At 48.8% G+C, this 12,879-nt stretch overlaps 1 protein-coding gene across 1 annotated transcript in view; it reads left to right on the top strand.

The window, feature by feature from the left end:
• The window catches only part of ITIH5 (inter-alpha-trypsin inhibitor heavy chain 5), a 64,253-nt gene that overhangs the window by 38,060 nt on the left and 13,314 nt on the right, over positions 1–12,879 (top strand). The gene's annotated exons all lie outside the window — the stretch shown is intronic.

Raw genomic sequence — 12,879 nt, 5'->3', positions numbered from 1 at the left:
GGAGACCACTGATCTAGAACATAAACTCTGTGGGGCAGGAATTGTCTCTGATGTATGTACAATATCTAGCACCAGGGAGACTTAATCTCTGTATGGGCCTAAGACATCACTGTAGTACAGATAACGGTTGCTGGAGCACCCACCAAAAAAATTAGCGGGTGCTTAGTACCCACAGGCAGCCGGCTTCCTCCCGCCTCCCAGCGTCTCCTGCCTGCTGGTGGCCCTGCTGATCAACTCCTCCCCATCCCTACCCTGCGCCTCCTGCCCACCACAATCAGCTGTTCCGCGATGTGCAGGAGGCACTGGGAGGGAGGGGGAGGAGCGGGGACGGGGCGCGCTCGGGGAAAGGGGCGGAACTGGGTGGAAAGAGGCGGGGAAGAGGCGGGACGGGGTGGAGCAGGGGTGGGGCCTTGAGGAAAGGGGTGGAGTGGGGGCGGGGCCTGGGGAAGAGCAGGGGCAGGAAAAGGCAGAGCAGGGCGGGGGTGGGGGCTTGCAGGAAGGGGGTGGAGTGGGGGTAGGGTCTAGGATGAGCAGGGGTTGAGCACCCCCGAGGACAGAAGAAACCAGCTCCCAGGGCACATTCTACACTGTTTACTCACCTCTGACTAGATAATCATGATGGTCCCTTCTGGCCTTAAAGTCTCTGAGGCAGTGTTATCTGGTGGTTAGAGCCCAGGACTGTGAGTTTGCTCAAAACAAGTGTAATAGCTACATTGTCCAAAGCACTGCATCTTGAACCCAGGTCTTCCAGAACTAAAAAGACCATGCGTTACCACAGCTTGCCCTACTTGGGCTATAACAGATTCAAATCGTCTGTGGATTGGGCACAGAGTGGGACCTGTATCACATTCCCCAATGGATTACATAAAAATACAATGTTCTCAAAACTTGCCAAAAATTGTAGTGACCACCAGGATGGTGGCATTCGGTCAAATGCTGTGAGAAAAGATTGTTTCCTCCATGTAGCGTGAAAACGATTGTAGGATAATTGAAATAAAAAGCATAACCTCCCTGGCCTCTGTTTGATTCTCGCTCACCCGAGTAGCGGCTAATTGATGTTGAAATGCAGTTGAGTGCATCTGCTCGACGTCTGAACTCCTTTTGACATTGTGACAGCCGTAGATCTGTCTTGCAGGGTGTAGGGGGAAGGGATCAAGTGCTTGGAATATTTTTCAGGCCTGGGGACTGACTGACTGTCTTCTGAGGACAAACTGGGAGAGAGACATTAGGCAATGAATCGAGGGCAGAGGGTAACGTCTCTTCCCTTGGCATTGACCTTTTAATTATTAGTTCCATGGAAACTGTTTGTGGTGATGAGGGTTGGGGTTTTAGTATAAGATGTGCCTGTTAAAAGATTCCATTTAAAACAAATCCAGCGAGAACAAGAATGTAGGGCTTCATTCGCCACTGTATTGCTCTGGCTTATAACTATGGGACTCCATTGTTTTCAATGGAGCCACTCCAGTATGACCCCAGTATAATACAGTGGTGATACCTTTAAACCTGAGAGACTTTAACTTGCCCAAGACTGTCTCGCATCAAGTATATTTACAAAAACATTTAGGATTCAAATTTAATCTGGGCTGCAGAGTCGATAATTAATGTATATAATACTTACCATTTATATAGTGTTTTGCATGTTCAAAACACCTTATGCACATTAATTAGCCCTGTAAGGCGGGTAAGATTCTATCTGTCTAACCTTTGTGGATCTGTGGCCATCATTACCTGTAGTACCCAAGTGCCTCACAATCTGTAATGCACTTACTCTCACACTGCCTCTCTGAGGTAGGGAAGTGCTGTTGTTCAAAGGGGAAACTGAGGCACAGAGTGACGTGACTTGCACAGGCTTATACAGGAAGTCTGCAACAGAGCAGGGAATTGAACCTAGAGCAGTGGTTCCCAAACTTGTTCCACCGCTTGTGCAGGGAAAACTCCTGGTGGGCCGGGCCGGTTTGTTTACCTGCCGCGTCCGCAGGTTCGACTGATTGCTGCTCCCAGTGGCCGCGGTTCACTGCTCCAGGCCAATGGGAGCTGCTGGAAGTGGCGCGGGCCGAGGGATGTACTGGCCACCACTTCCAGCAGCTCCCATTGGCCTGGAGCCACTGGGAGCCGCGATTGGCCGAACCTGCGGACGCGGCAGGTAAACAAACCAGCCTGGCCCACCAGGGGCTTTCCCTGCACAAGCGGAGGAACAAGTTTGGGAACCACTGACCTAGATGGGTGGCAGCTAATGCCCTAATAACTGGACCATCCTTCTCCCAAGCACCCTTTGCAGATAGGGAAACTGAGGCAGAAAAGTAACTTCCTCGAGGCTACATAGTGAATCTGTGATGCCCAATTATTAGCAGGACCTGCAGGGAACCACATTCAGGGCAGCAAGGCTGGCCAGCACAGTTATCCTTTTGTGACGGCTCTGTGTTGTGAAGAATAGCTACAGCCAAACTCTGGGCCCTCGCTGGCAGTGTCAGTGTCAAAACCCCTGTTGCCTGGATCGTACAGGAATTGCTCTTGGTTGTGTGCTGGCCATCTGCCTGGAGGGGATCACACAGACACTCTGAAAGGGAAGGTGGATGGTAGTCTGTGGCCTGCAAGGTGTTGACTTCAAAGAAAAGAATAGACTGTCTGTTCCGAACAGCGGGCGTAGAGTGGAGGAGGGAACAATGCAGCAGAACCCGGGAAGGAGCTCTGGTTTAAAAGCTCCTGGACTAAATCCTGTCTTAGTTAAGAATCAGCTTATGATCTCTGTTGGCATGTCTATGCAGGAGAGGATAGGGTTAGCGTGCCATGAAGATCTTGTGAGAAAAGCCCTAGCCTGGTACTCACTATATATAAGTTCAAATCTCAGCTTTGCATGACCTTGGCCAAGTCATTTGGTTTCCCTGGCTTTGTCCACACTACATACTAAGCCCTGGCTCTTTCTCAGGTTTGAGCTCGACTCCCCTCTCTGTCCACAAACAAATCAGTCTGACTAGAGTCAGCAAGCACTTAGGTCCCGGGTTCTAGGACCCTGCTAGGAGTCAGAACCTGAGTCCTACTGTGACTTGAGTCCAAGCCCTGTCACTTTGCAATGTGAATGCATGTCAAACCACAGACCCGAGTCAGGAGAGCTGTGTAGTGCAATATGGATGCATTAACATGGCTGTGAGACCCGGGTCCAGCAATTGTAAACCCAGGTTTACAATGCAGTGTGGACACTCAGGCGTGTTCTGGGAAACACAAGCCCGGGTCTCACAGACCTTGGTTCACAATGCAGTGTAGGCATACCCTAAATACTTCAGTCCTTCGTCTGTAAAACAAAGATGATGATAATCCTTTCTCTTGTCTGTTTAGATTGCAAGCTCTTTGGAGCAGCGACTCTCTTTTACTAAAAAAACAACAACGAGGAGTCCTTGTGGCTCCTTAGAGACTAACACATTTATTTGGGCATAAGCTTTCGTGGGCTAGAATCCACTTCATCAGATGCATGAAGTGAAAAATACAGGAGCAGGTATAAATACATGAAAGGATGGGGGTTGCTTTACCAAGTGTGAGGTCAGTCTAACGAGGTAAATCAATTAACAGCAGGATACCAAGGGAGGAAAAATAACTTTTGAAGTGGTAAGAGAGTGGCCCATTACAGACAGTTGACAAGAAGGTGTGAGTAACAGTAGGAGAAATTAGTAGTGGGGAAATTAAGTTTAGGTTTTGTAATGACCCAACCACTCCCAGTCTTTATTCAGGCCTAATCTGATGGTATCCAGTTTGCAGATTAATTCCAGTTCTGCAGCTTCACGTTGGAGTCTGTTTTTGACGTTTTTTTGTTGAAGAATTGCCACTTTGAGGTCTGTTACTGCGTGACCAGAGAGGTTGAAGTGTTCTCCTACTGGTTTTTGAATGTTATGATTCCTGATGTCAGATTTGTGTCCATTTATTCTTTTGCATAGAGACTGTCCGGTTTGGCCAATGTACATGGCAGAGGGGCATTGCTGGCACATGACTCTTGTACAGTGCTTAGCACAATGGAGCCCTGATCTCAGTTGGGGCCTTTTTCTAATGTAATAAAAATAAGGAATAATCATAACATGGTGCATCCTTAACTTTGATATTTCCTGAGCTCTGTGCGCTTGGCCGTAATGTTGGAATACATCCTGTAGATGCTGTTGATGGGGGATCCCTGCTTGTTATCTTTGAGTCTCCAGATTTTGTGCTTTGGCCTCAAAAACTTTGCTGTTCCTTGTGTGTGTTGGGGAAGGGGCTCTTGTGACCTTAAGCATAGAAGATAATATGGGCAAAGTCCTACTGGATCATCCAGTCCATCTCCCGGTTGGCACAGGATTGCTCCCTGGAGGATATTCTCTTGTGCTTTGCCCAGATGGGTCTCAAAGGTGGATGGTTCGGTGGGTAAGATGCAAAGCCTACAATGCGGGAAACCCAGATGTGGTTCTCCATTCTGCCACAGACCTCCCGGAAACAAGGCACCCAGCTCAGCCACGTAGGCGCTTAAGCCCTTCTCCTCGGCATTGCATTCCTGGCTAGTTTAGACAGCTCCCTGCTCAGCCGGCTGGCTCCTGAGGGTCCCTTTCGTAGGTGCCTAACTCTCCCCATGCGTTGTATGGGGAGCCTGGGTGCCTAGCTCAGGGCTGTGGATTCCGCCAGGCAGTAGGCTGTCAGGAGTGAGGCATTGCAAAGCTGAGCAAAGCAGCACCTAAGTATCTTTGAGGAACGGGGCCTCGGTTGCCATCTGTAAATGCGGATAACAGCCCAGCCCTACCTGACGGGCTGTTGTGAGGATCAATACAATGAAGACTGTGAGTTGCTCAGGTACTATGGTAATGGGGCAGTGTAAGGGCCTAAGAGATATAGACTAGGTAGAAGTGATCCCTTCCCTCAGGAAGTTATTCTGCAGTCTCAGACAAGTCACGGGCAGGACGATTTTCTTGATATGAAGCCAGAACTCTCCCTTTTTTCAGTGTTCTCCCCTAGCTTCTAGCTGCATCCCCATGTATCGCACTGTGTAACTCCTCTCCTTCCTTGGTAGTTATTTGTGGGCTGTTGGCAGTTCCCCCAGTTCTTTAATCATCCCTTAGCCAAATTATGCATAGTTAGCTCATTCAGGTGAGTAGTGTATGTCTCTGAGTGATTCATCTATTGGTCAGTGGTTATTGCTTAGAGGTTTCTAAGGTCAGGCTTGACAAAGCCCTGGCTGGGATGATTTAGTTGGGAATTGTTCCTGCTTTGAGCAGGGGGTTGGACTAGATGACCTCCTGAGGTCCCTTCCAACCCTGAGATTCTATGATTCTATGATTGCGCCTTTCCTGGGTGAGTAGGTCTCTCAGGTATGTCTACATAGCAATTAGATACCCATGGCTGGCCTATGCCGGCTGGCTTGGGGTTGGAGCCTGGGCGCTAGGCCTTGAGGATTCCAGAGCTTGGGCTTCTGCCCAAACCTTGAAGTCCACACAGCAATGAAACAGCCCGCAGCACGAGCCCTGCAAGCCCAAGTCAGCTGGCATGGGCCAGCCACGGACGCCTAGCTGCAGTGTAGACATACCCTAAATGTCTGATTTCAGTGAAGCTGATGCTAGTCAATTTTTGCAACAGGGCCTGATCCAATGTCTATTGAAGGCGATGGAAAGACTTCCCTTGACTTTAGCGGGCCCCGGCTCAGGCGTATGTGTAGGAGTGGTTAAAATATCTGCCCGGGAGGTAAAGTTTGTGAGAATGCTAAGGAAACGGGCCTGTCAATGAGGTAATTGCTGGGAGTTAATGGGAGCTGCAGTGGGCAGCGCTGCTGGAGAAGTCTAACAACTGAGCATTGTCTCCCTTTAAGCTGCTTGACTTTCATTTCACATGTGTGACGGCCAAGCTTTCCCCTTGGCCCGCTCCGCACAACAACCGAGGGTTGTTGTGCGGAGCGGGTATAAATGTCATCGGCGTAAATGTCATTGTGGTATAAATGTCATCGGCGGTGCCCTTCCACTCAGAGAAGGTGCCCCGGAGGGTCTGACACTGCGCCATCAGCATCTGGGAATGTCCATGTCAGCATTTAGGCATGAAACGTTTCTCTCTCACGTTATCGGGCTTTTCCTACTGACCCTGCTGGGCATTCCCGGGGATTGCATCACTCCAGCATGCTCTTGTGAACAGTTGAGGAAGGGGAGACTGGGTACGCATCCTCTGTCTGCCTGTGAAGCACATACCATTTGCTTGGGAGGGAGCGGTGTTGTCTGGGGGTTAAAATGTGGGGCGGGCGTGGTTGGCACGCTGGAAAAATGTGAAATTTAGACAGTCAGGATTCCTAGGTTCCTTTCCCAGCTCTGCCAATGACTCGCTTTGTGACTAATTAGGCAGCTAGTTAATCTTACTGTGCCTCAGTTTACTCTGCTGTGACTGATTAATGCTTTTAAAGTGCTTTGAGATCCTGAAGTAAAAGGCACTATGTAAATACAATCATTATTAGCAGTTATATTTCTAGGAGCACCATTACCCATGCTGTTGTCTTAATATTCATGCCAGACCAGTGAGCTCTGAGGTTTCCAATGTGTTCCCATTACTGAACAGTGTGGAGGCTGCAGCAACCAGCAGCAACTCAGCCATAGAGCTCAACACGGGCTGGATTCCTGCTTCCCCTGGTCCCTGTGGCCGTCTGTCCCTATGGAGAATTTACTCACCTTCATCTCCAGGCTTGAGATGCCTGAGTGCCATAGGCTCGCATTGGCTTTTGCGATTCCTTGCAGAAATGTTGATGCCAGCATAGCCCACTGCTCAGTGTGTGTTATGTATCCCCCCCCCACACACACAGTGGCTCTCAATTTCAGTCTCCCAGCTGCAGAGCCTGACTCTTCAGATCAAGATGTTGAGATTCATAGAAGTGTAGGACTGGAGGGGACCTCGAGAGGTCATCTAGTCCAGTCTCCAGCACTCAAGGCAGGACTACGTAATAACAAGACCATTCCTCACAGGTGTTTGTCTAACCTGCCCTAAAATCTCCAATGATGGAGATTCCACAACCTCCCTGGGCAATTTATTCCAGTGCTTAACTGCTCTGGCAGTTAGGAAGTTTTTCCTAATGTCCAACCTAAACCTCCCTTGCTGTAATTTAAGCCCATTGCTTCTTGTCCTGTCCTCAGAGGTTAAGGAGAGCAATTTCTCCCCCCTCCTTCTTGTAACAACCTTTGATGTCATCCAGTTAGTTCTGGAGGTTCCCTGGTGTGTCAGCCCCAGTGGCAGCTGTCACAAGCACACTTCTTTTAACTCATTAAAGGCTGCAAACCTACTAGCACAGATTCTAACTTGCTGCATGGCCTCAGTCGCCTGCTTGCTCACTTTCTGCCATGCTGATGCTCGTGAACGAGGAAACCTGCCCCATAGTATTCAGGAAGCTGCAACCTTCTCCTCGTCCAACTCCCTCCTTAAAATGTACCCGTGTTGTACATTGGTACTTCTGCAAATCACTCCAGGGGCAAGACAAGCCTTTCGTTAAACTCTCTTTTATTGTTACTTCTTCCTCCCAGTCACTCCTTGTCTTCTCCACCTGTTGCCTCCAGACCACTCTCCTGGGGCAGAGACAGCCTTCTTTGTTACTTAGCTCTACAGTGCCTCGCATGATAGGACCCTGATCCTTGATGTGGCTTCCTCAGCGCTCCCATGTTAAAAACAAGAATACCAGGCTGAATGCAGGGTGACTCATTGTCATGCTAAACACCCCTCTGGCTAGCGGTCTGGAAAATACCAGCGATCAAAGGGTTAATCGTCCTCATACATGCGTTTCAGTGGAATGACTCATTCTGGGCGCTGGCAGCAGAGACCCCATTAGGTGCAGAGAAAAGCTGGGCTCTCACTGCAGTGCCTGGGAGTCCCTGGAGCATTTCAAGATAAATTCCGACTGTAGCCTTACAAGGCCCGAATGCAGAAAGCTGTCCGTGTGCCCTAAGCACAGAGGCTGCCACAGAGTAGCTACAGGAGTCCTCACTTCTCACTCCAGCCATCAGTCAGTGCAGGGAACGATGGAGTTTTGCCTTTTGGTGCAATATATTTAAAGTCTCCGAGGGATGCCAGCAGTAGAAACTTTCTGACCCGTTTCCCTTGATAAAAGCTGTAGCCCCTTGACAGCTCCTGAGTTGTATACACCTCTTAACACTCCCAAGGACATGCCTTTCCCGGAGCCCAGGGGTTCTCAACCTTTTTCTTTCTGAGACCCACTCCAACGTGCTATAAAAACTCCATGGCCCAGCTGTGCCACAATAATTGATTTTCTGCATGTAAAAGCCAGGGCCGGCGTTAGGGGGTAGCAAGCTGGGCAATTGCCTGGAGGACCCCATGCCACAGGGGTCCCCACGAAGCTACATTGCCCAGGCTTCAGCTTCAGTCTTGGGTGGCGGGGCTCAGGGCCCCGGGCTTCAGCCCCATGCGATGGGGCTTTGGCTTTCTGCCCTGGGCCCCAGTGAGTCTAATACTGGCTCTGCTTGGTGGACCCCCTGAAACCTGCTTGTGGCCTGCCAGATGGCCCCGGACCGCTGGTTGGGAACCACTGCCATAGCCCACCCAGGGGAGAGGAACATAGATTGCAATGCCCATGCTGCACTTTTATCAGGATAGAGTTTCATGTCTATGAGGGGGGTGCTTTGCCCTCCTCAGCTGCCGTGACAAAGCAGCCTGGTCTCAAAGACAAAAGGAGCCAGGCAAATATATAGAACTATCAGGGTGATTCATTCCAGCACTGCGCTGTCACACGCAGAGCCTTTTCCTGCAAGACGTGGCGCATCCTCCATTCCCAGCAGCTTCAGTGTGAGTTGAGAGTGCCCAGTATTGTGCAGGATCGGGCCCTTCGTTTATACTGGAGCTGAAGTAAAACCTAGTGGGGAGGGAACCACTAAATAAGATCACCCCTCCCCCCCTCAACCCTTTGCTCATGTCTGGACTCAAACCAAACTGATGTATGTTTCACGCACACCACTACATTAAAAGAACATTATTAAGGTTGCAAAGTCAAGGATTCAAAAGTTAGGAAATGGTAGACTTACAGGTGCCAGCATAACCTTAATTCAGCCCCCTTTGTGTGTATTCACTGTGATACAGTCTTTAATGATAATACATTATACCTTGTATGTGGACATTATGATATAGTCTTTAATTACATTTTTTTTTTTGCCCTATTAGTCCCACTTTTCCAACTTGAATTTGGCTCCTTTTCAGATCTGCATTCCTTGCCCCACTCACTTCCTTCCCCCCATCCTACTGGTCACAGTCACAGTCTCCTTGCCCCCCCCCCAAGCCTCCAGTCCCAGCCTCCTCATCCCAGCCAACTCCGTTCATTCCCCTAGGTCTGGCTCTTGCTTCTCTGCATTGAAACCAGGCAGCTTCCTCCTCCTCCTCACTGGGGGGCAGTGAGAGCATAGGAGAGACAGGTGCCCTCCTCTCAATTCTGGTGCCCAACCCCCGCCCAACCCATAACAACCCAGAGCTGCAATTGAAGGGAACATCCTGATCAACCCCCTGGAGCTCTGGGCTGGAACATGCTCATTGCAAATGTAAGCTGCAGAGATTTTAGCTGTGAAGCTCTAACAAGTCTCTACTGAGCAAGTGCAACCTGTGATTTTTCAGAGGTTTATACTTAAGCCAGATTTGGGCAGATTTTCACAAGGACGGCGAAAGGCACATCCTGACACAAAAAGCTACCCTTCTGCTCAGTCCCTGCTCCAAAGCCTGGTGGCATGAGAACTGCTCAAAGAAAAGGTCACCAGAATTGTTTAATAGGGGCAAAACTGTATCTTTTTCTCTAGCCTCGTTCTCAGAAATGGCTGAATTGGTTTAGCTGAAAATTTTCAGGAGATTTCATTTGGAGGCAGACACCCAGCATGGAAAATTTCAGCCCAAACAATTACCGTTTAGCAAAGTTATAAGCAACTGAAAACAGGATCTGATCATGGGAAGGGTTGGGCACCCTTAAACAGAGCTACCAATCCCACCTATGATAGGATTTAGAAATTCATCCCTAAGCCATAGGCCCGGTTTCTATTCCTTTCTCTCTCTCTCCTTCTCCTGCCTACGTTGGTGTAACACTCCATCTCAGCGGGTGTACCATTCTGATTTGCTTCTTTAATGGGTCTGGTTTAGCAAACAGATGTTGGCTGGGTGTCTTCACATCACTATTTGTACACCCACCTACCTACCCACAAATGAGCCCTTTACTGCAAAATGGTTTTTTTGGGGGGGAAATCATTGCTTTCAGTCTTCAATGCTATTTTGCTGAGTTATGGTTTAAAAAGGATACTGGTAACCATGTGGGATTTCTGCCCTCTGTTTTTGAAAAACATACTCTGTATCTCGGGGGAACACCCTGCACCCCCATGTTCAGCCTTATAATATGATTGTGTGGTATCCAATGCAAAGTTTGTCATGTCGGGTGTCTTCGGAAGGCTCATGATGCACGGAGCATTGTTGTTATAGTAATGTTATAGGTTGTAATTTCATGTATATAGTTATGAGGTTGAAAATGTTCCCTCATGGCTTAAAACAAGCCCAGGCAAAACTCTCCAGGAGCAGAGGGGCAGTTTACACCTCATCAGGGCATGTATGGGACAAACCCAGCCCAGCCTCACTAGAACAAAAGACACTGGTCTAGGCAGTAACAAAGGATCTGTTGCACTCTCAAGTGAGTCACCCCCCTTCCCTTGGTCAGTTCAGAACTGTGATGAGGTAATGCTCACCTGACTCTGAAGGTGGCGGGGGGAAGCCAAGAGGGAAGAAAGGACATGAGAAAAAGGAGAGACATTTGCCATGCTCTCTCTCTTCCACCTTCCAGCCAGTCTGTGGTGAGAAACATCTAAGTTTGTAAGGGCACTGAAAGATCAGCTTAGAATGCATTTTGCTTTTATTTCATTTGACAAAATCTGACTTGTTGTGCTTTCCCTTATAATCACTTAAAATCTATCTTTTGTAGTTAATAAATGTATTTGTTTATTCTACCTGAAGCAGTGCGTTTGGTTTGAAGCATGTCAGAGACTCCCCTTGGAATAACAAGCTTGGTACATGTCAATTTCTTTGTTAAATTGACGAACTCATATAAGCTTGCAGCGTCCAGCGGGCATAACTGGACACTGCAAGACGGAGGCTCCTAGGGTTGTGTCTGGGACCGAAGATATTGGCTAGTGTCATTCGGTTGCACAATCCAAGCAGCGGCTGGCCAAAAGTGCTCACGCACATAGCTGGGAGCAGCTTACATGCTAGAGGCTGTGCGTGAACAGCCCGGGAGTGGGGGTTCTCACAGCAGAGCAGGGTAAGGCTGGCTCCCAGACTCGAGGATTGGAGTGACCTAGCAGATCACTGGTCCAGATAACACCAGGGGAACATCACAGTTGGCAATTTACAGACGCAGAGGCCTGGTAGCCTGCTAACCTCTCAGCCTCCTTCACCTCCAGCACAAGAGTTTCCTCTCTAGAGGTTGACATGGCAACCTACCACACTCCCTACTCCCCTTCATAACTCTCCATCCACTTATATACCATTTTCTAGGAGCAAATGGCGAACTACTCCCTCATTGTGATGTAGTAGGATCCACTCGCACCTCCACTGGGTCTCACTGCCCTACTTCCATGTATAAATAAGAGGCAGCGTGGCCTACTGGACTGATAACTGGGAACTCCCGCGTACTATTCCCACTCCTGATGGTGACTTGATGTAGGGTATAGGCCAAATGAAGTCATCTCTCTGAACCTCAGTCTCCCCATCTGTAAACGAGTGGTAGTAATGCTTACTTACCCCCTCAGGGGTGTTAGCATTAGCTATGTCTGCAAAGTGCTTTAAGAATGAAAAGCAGAGATTACATCCTAGAGCAAAACGTGGGATTGCAGCGTCACCAGTGATGTGAACTCCCACCCTGCCTTTATTCCTGTAACACCTGCTATTAGGTTTCCCTCATTGTTCTAAATGCCAAGAAAATGCTCCAGGAAGTAGCGAATGCCTAGCACATGCTGCCATGCTGGTCTCAGGGGTCTGGGGAAGCATTCAAACTCTTGGGAGCTTTTCTGGACCAAACCCTAAATCTGAACCTCCCATCACTGCTAAAATACAAGGGCACCATCTGATCACTGTCTCTGTCTCTATTAGTAGCGTGTCTCTGAAACAGTCATGGAATGCTTTCTGCAGAAACGTAACAGTGGATTAAATCTCAGTTATTGCCAGATTGGAAAGGGGGGAAAGGGAGAGAGAAATCATCAAAATAACATTTGGGAAGAGTTTACAAATTGGATGCGGATCAGTAGGAGGTGCTCAGGGCACCCGTCGTCTGATCCAAAGCACATTGAAGTTGATGGAAAGAGTCCCACTGATTTCGAATGGACCTTGGATCAGACCCCAGATCACCAGCTGGAGGGATGACTAAGAGATTCCATTGCAATGGGTAATTTGTTTGCAATGAAATCGCCAGCTTCAATGCAGAATCAAGAGGACTATTGGCCACTCCGCTTGATGGGACGTTTGTGCTCTTCTCCAGGTTTTCTTTGTATAAAAACCCCAGGCCTGGAAATATTTGATTTCTATCACCCTGGATTACCCTATTTGTCACTCTTTTGGACAAGCTCCTTCATGCATTCTGCCAGGCTGCCCTGTATGCCTGTAAATACCTGCAAAACCACCAGCGTCCCTTAAATCTCTCCTTAAAACCTACCTACGCCACGATGCCTGCAAAAGACTTGACAATGGTTAGGCAACGGGTGTGCTGCAGCCGCTGCCCCACTACTCATAATTGTTCCCTTGTCCTGCCCCGTCAGTCCCCTGTATCCAAATAGTGTCTCCCGACTTACACTTAGATTGCAAGCTTTTTGGGGCAGGGACTGTCATTTCATTATATATTTGTCCAGCACCTAACACAGTGGGGCCCTGGTCGCTAGGTGCTAC

The sequence above is a fragment of the Emys orbicularis genome, chromosome 1, assembly GCF_028017835.1.
Source record: "Emys orbicularis isolate rEmyOrb1 chromosome 1, rEmyOrb1.hap1, whole genome shotgun sequence".
Classification (NCBI taxonomy): Eukaryota; Metazoa; Chordata; order Testudines; family Emydidae; genus Emys; species Emys orbicularis.
Note: the sequence above shows the minus strand (reverse complement) of the source record. Positions and strands in the feature narration are given on the sequence as shown.